The sequence below is a fragment of the Gracilinanus agilis genome, chromosome 5, assembly GCF_016433145.1.
Source record: "Gracilinanus agilis isolate LMUSP501 chromosome 5, AgileGrace, whole genome shotgun sequence".
Lineage (NCBI taxonomy): Eukaryota > Metazoa > Chordata > Mammalia > Didelphimorphia > Didelphidae > Gracilinanus > Gracilinanus agilis.
This window is the reverse complement of record NC_058134.1, coordinates 99,601,426-99,607,549: the sequence shown is the minus strand read 5'-3', so window position 1 is coordinate 99,607,549 and position 6,124 is coordinate 99,601,426.

Genomic DNA, 6,124 nt, shown 5'->3' with positions numbered 1-6,124 from the left:
AATGTGAAATGGAGCTAGATTTCATGTTTTTTTAAAGTTTCTTCTCCTAAGGCTCCATAGAATCATTCTATCCATCACCAGAAAAATGTTTTACTTTTGGTTTCTCTAATAACTTGGTTCAACAAGGAAATGATAGTCTATTGTCTTTACCTCCTTCTGAAGAAAATAAAGTCCTAAAGCACACATTTTTTCTCTTTTCCTCCCTATACCATACTCTCAATCCCTCTAACTACATTCTCTTTTTCTGCTTCCAGAAATCACTAAAACTATTTCTGGTCTTTTACTGTGTGAGGGAGTGAAGGGAAGAGGATAGAAGGAAGGATGGATGGGAGAAAGGAGAAAGGAAGGTAGAGGAAGGGAAAGGAAGATAGTGGTCCCCAGCCCTGGTGGGGAAATTGACCAGACCGCTTCAGGGCTCAAATAAAAGATCAGAGAGCAACTTAGAGTTTAGAATAGCTAGGTTTTATTTTAATTAGAAAAAGGAAGGTCTAGGGAAAACTAGGAGGTAGATAGAAAGGGAAAAAGAGGTGCTAACGGAGCATCAGCCAGCCTCCAGGCTCCAGAGAGCAGAGCCCCTGGGAAAAGGTGCCAAACTTTCTCTTTTATACTTTCTCCAACACCTCCCACAAAGGAAGTGGGAGGTGTCGGGGGAAGTTGTAGCAGGGAGTCCTGGGAGTTGTAGTCTCCCAGGGCTTACAATAATTTTGCATGACACAGCTGGAAATATAGAAAATGGTATTCTTTGAGGCTTTACCATTTCTTCTTTATAGTCAAACTTCATTTTCTATTTTTCCTTTTCCCTTAAACCCTAATATATATAATTTAAAATCTCTTCCCTCCTTTCCTACAATCCTATTTTAGAATCTCATCACCTCAATTCCATTATCATAATAGCCTACTAGCTGGTTACTTTTCTTGTACTTCTTAGTTGATCCTTCTTATTGTTGCCCATATAATCTTCCTAATGGAGCTCTGTGGGCAGTGTTCTAGGAGGAGATGTGCTTTTAAACTCATTTGAAGTCTCTACTGAAGCCCAATTATTGTGATAGAAATCTAGCTGAGGAAGGAAGGAAACTGAAATATGATTCTCAAAAAGGGAGTCCTATGAATAATCACAAGAGAATAATGATCAAGATTCCAACAGGAAAAAGTCAATAATAATATGAAGCTAGAATTGTCAGTTGATAGCATTTACCCATAGAAAGATTATGTGGGAGCAGAACTTAGTCTTTCCTTCTGTAAAAAAAAAAACTATGCTGGTGGGGCAGGGGTGGCCCAGTGCATTACTTTTTTTTTTTTTAAAGAATGTGTGTTGTACTCTCCCAGGTATTTTAGTAGAATATTGATTTTTATTTATTTTATTTATTTTTTTTTTATTTTAAACCCTTAACTTCTGTATATTGACTTATAGGTGGAAGAGTGGTAAGGGTAGGCAATGGGGGTCAAGTGACTTTCCCAGGGTCACACAACTGGGAAGTGTCTGAGGCCAGATTTGAACCTAGGACCTCTCATCTCTAGGCCTGGCTCTCAAACCACTGAGCTACCCAGCTGCCCCCCTCAGTGCATTACTTTTTATCATTTCTCTCCTTAAAAACCTTTTTTTAGCTTCTCATTGCCTGGGAAATAATGTGGAAATTTCTTTGCCTGGCATTCAACATTCTTTATAATTGAGCTATACAGGTCCCACTGGAACATCCACATGTCCATCTTTGCAGCCTTATGTCAAACTAGTCTCCTTCCATAGCCTGCATTCTAGGCCTATTGGAAAACAACTCTGCCCCTTGCTCACATTGTCCCTATATCTGGAGTAAATTTCTAGCCCCATTTCCATATTTTTAGGTGCTACCTCCTTATGAAGTCTTTGCCTATCTTGCAGTTCTTCCTTTTCATTTTCATAGTGCTCTAGACTTTTTCTTTGTGCTTATTGTATTCTGATTCATATTACATATGATATCTTTCCTTTTCTTTGAGGAAAAAGACTGTCTTATTTCATCTCTCTCACCATTAGGGCCAGTGAGGTGTAGGGGATAAGAGGGCTGACATTCAAGCCCTTCCACTGATACATATTAGCTCTGTGAACCCTGTGTCATTACCTTTTTTTTTAAGTTTTATTTCTTTTTGATACTTTTTTTTATTTTAAACCCTTAACTTCTGTGTATTGACTTATAGGTGGAAGAGTGGTAAGGGTAGGCAATGGGGGGTCAAGTGACTTGCCCAGGGTCACATAGCTGGGAAGTGTCTGAGGCCGGATTTGGACCTCCCGTCTCTAGGCCTGACTCTCAATCCACTGAGTTACCCAGCATTGAGGACCATCAGTCCATACCTAAGGATCCCTGCAGCCACATATGGACTTACCTGAGAGTGTTGGCCAAGCACGTTTGACACCTCTGCTCTGGGCAGTGCTCTGAGACTAAGTTGCAGAGAAGGTGCCGTCCTACATTAGTATAGGGCAGTGATGGGCAAACTATGGCCCTGTGGGTCAGACGCGGGAAGGGGGGGCCTGAAATTTTCCTATCCAGCCCCCGTGACATTATTCCTAATCTGACGAATACAATGAGTAGGATACAATACAATGAAACTTTGAAAGAGTTGCCTTAGAAACAGACTGACAGATAAGCATTTCCTTTCCTTTGGCCCCCTCTTTAAAAAGTTTGCCCATCACTGGTATAGGGTATTTTCCCACTTGGGAGTTCCCTAAACCAGTGAAATCAGAGGCCTATTGCTCATTTCTGTATTTATCGGCACCTAGCACAATGTCTTGCTCATAATTGGACATTTAGCCATTGTTTTATCCCTAGCCATGGCTTCTCTTAATCTTTCTAACCCCAAAGTTATTCTGTTGACCCACTTCTGTTCTCTTCCTCCATCTGTTCTCTTTTGACAGTCTCACTCCCATTGTTTGAGTTATTCCCTCTTCTCGTCTTTCTCAAATCTATATATCTAACTCTGGCTTTTCTCCTGCACTTCAGACCCACATTTCCAATTATAGGCCTTGGACAACTTTGTGTCCCATTGAAACCTCAATCTGAGTATAGCCAAAATCAGTCAGTCGGTCAGTCAGCATTTATTAAATACGACTATTTCCTAGGCACTGGGATAAGCTATCGTTTTACCCCTAAACCTGCTTCTCTTCTAATTTTATTCTGGCTTTTAATGGCATCATCATTGACCTAGTGTCAATGTTTGAAGTTTTTGCATTGCCTTTGATTCTGCCCTCTCACTCCACTCATTCAGTCATTTACCAGGTCCTGTGGTTTGTGTCTTCACAGCCTCTTAGATATGCCTCCTCTTCTGCCTTCTCATTGCTACCACCTTAATATAAGTACTTAGTACCTCCTTCCTATACCACTGAGATTCCCCACAACTCTTCTCCTTTCCCATACATCCCCTACAGTGCAAGTAGAATCCTCTTTATCCAAGATCTGGTTCTGTCACTCTTCTATTCAAAACCTTTTGAGGGCTCCTTATTGCCTACTGAATCAAGTTTAACATCCCCAGCCTGAATTTCGAAGTCCTCCCCAATCTGGCACCACCTCTGCATCCTTATTGTCTGCTTTGCCCCTCCATGTATTGGACAACACAGACATCTCACAGCTCTGGGTACACTTGGGCTTTCTTGTCTCAGTGCCTTTAATCAGGCCATTTCCTATATCTGGATTATCTTCTCTATTTCTCTCTGCTCATTTCAATCCTATCCCTTCTTCAATTACCAATTCTAATATCAATCTATGAAGCCACTCTTCTGTGACCTACCTCTAGTTAATAAAAACATTTTCCTCTTAGAACTTTTCATGCCACTTTTATATCTGTTTCATATTGTAGATAATTATGTATGTATGTATCATATCTCTATCTGACCTCTGGTTCCATGTTTAAAAAACTTTTTATCCTCCTAGCTCATCAGGACTTGGTATACTTAGATATTTAAAAAAGATATTGCCCCTGCCCTGTGTATTTTTCTCCTTTTAGATATTCAGATTTCCTGTCTTGCCAAATAGTAAATTCTTATAGGATAGAAGGAACTGTCTCTTACCTGTGACAACCATGTCTCAAATTTTCTTGCACAGTTAAAATTTAAAACATATTCTCCAGTTGTTTCCATAAGCCATTTGAATAATTTAGTTATTTCCTTCCATTATTCTAAATTGTTTTTCAATGTAAAACAGCTAACAACAATTCACAACCCTAAATTTGCCTGTTGTGAAGTAGTACGTTAGGTTGCATTTCTTTGATTATTAGGTGATTTTTTACCTTTTTTTTTAAAGCTTTTTTACTGATAATTTATTCTTTTAAAAAACTAATTATGTCTTTTGTTCACTTGTCCATTAGAAAAGGACTACAAAGAGTAATTTGAGAGAAATAAACAGTATTGAACCTAGTCCAAGTAAACCTAGAGCTTTGCTTCTGGGTCATGGTTATAAAGGAAATTTCTTATAAAAAGATCACTCTGTTATGTTGGATTATCTGGCAAAGAAATCTGTAACTATATCATACAATTAAATTATGATAATATAACTTTTCTTGCTTACGCAGTAACTTATAGTTTGCTAAGATTCAAAATAAAAATTTCAAATCTTTTAGGGTATACCTCTTTACCTAATTCCAAATATTTAAATAAATTTTTATTTGAATAAACACTGAAGAAATTAGAGAAAATGTTCTTAATAAATTCAAATTATTTTGAAGAAACAAGTGAAACTTTGCATCTTCATTATAATATAGTAACCAAGATTAAACGGCTATTCCTATTTAAGTTCAATTCAATTAAATCAAAAATTAAAAATGACACTCCTTGCTCTTTTACTAGGAAGGATATGACATATACAGAGAAGATATACATAGAAAAAGAACATATGCATAGAAGATGATGATAAATGTAATGGGTAATAGGGATAAAAAAGATCCAGACAAAGGGCCCTAGGAAAATTTCAGAAAGACAACACTGTATCCTATAGTAATTGAGGGGAAGGAAATGGGACCTGTGCTGAGATTTGATGGAAGAAGATTATGAAAGATGGAGATGAGAAAGAGGACTACAATTAGTTTGGAAGTTCTTTAAACTTTATATTGGTAGATGAGATAATTGACCATTATTTGATTATGTTTTTCTCTGTTCCAAGTTGCAGCAGACCTGTTGGCAAGATAATTGGTATGATAGTCAGTACTTTGAAGATCTGGGATTCCTTCAGTTTGGACAATTCCTTCCACCTTTGGAGGTTACAACTTTTCTTTTATCTCAGAAAGGAACTTCAAGAGTTGCTGTGGTTGAAAAATTTGTCACTCCAAAGCCAATCTGGTGGAATTTCTCAAGTAAACTGGGCTGGTCCTCTTATGATATAAATGTTAGTTGCTTGCCTTCACCAGAAGCCTTATTATCTTGATAGGACTTGCCAGAATTTGTGTTCTTTTGGGGTAGCCTTGGAAAACCCAACGTAATCCCCTGTGCTTCTCAACAATTTAACAAGAACTGTTGTATTCACTGGGATTTGGAAATAGTGCCTCATGTATTTTGGAATATTCTGTGTTAATTTTATGAATTATCTAGACCAGTGATGGGCAAGCTATGGCCCAGCAGGCCAGATGTGGCCCCCTGAAATGTTCTATCTGGCCCCCGCGACATTATTCCTAATCTGATGAATACAATGAGTAGGATACAATACAATGAAACTTCGAAAGAGTTGCCTCAGAAACAGACTGACAGATGAGCATTTCCTTTCCTTTGGCCCCCTCTTTAAAAAGTTTTCCCATCCCTGATCTAGACCTTTGGAGAACAAATCTTTATAGCCTTTATCAGTATCCTGGGAAGGGCAGCTAGATAGCACAAGGGATAAAAGGCAAGACTTGTTGTCAGGAGGACATGGCTTCAAATCTGGCCTCAGATACTTCCTAGTTGTGTGACCCTGGGCAAGTCACTTCACCCAGATTGCCTAGCCCTTGCCATTATTCTGTCTTAGAATTGATACCAAGACAGAGGGTAAGGGTTTAAAAAAAAGGGAAGCTCCTGAATGTAATGACATATGAAGAAGATATGGAATCTTATTTGCAAGTATACTTTGTTGTAAGATTTTAAAATGATGTTTGTGTTCTTTTATTTATTTCCTATTTATTCTGTACATAGCTTGCT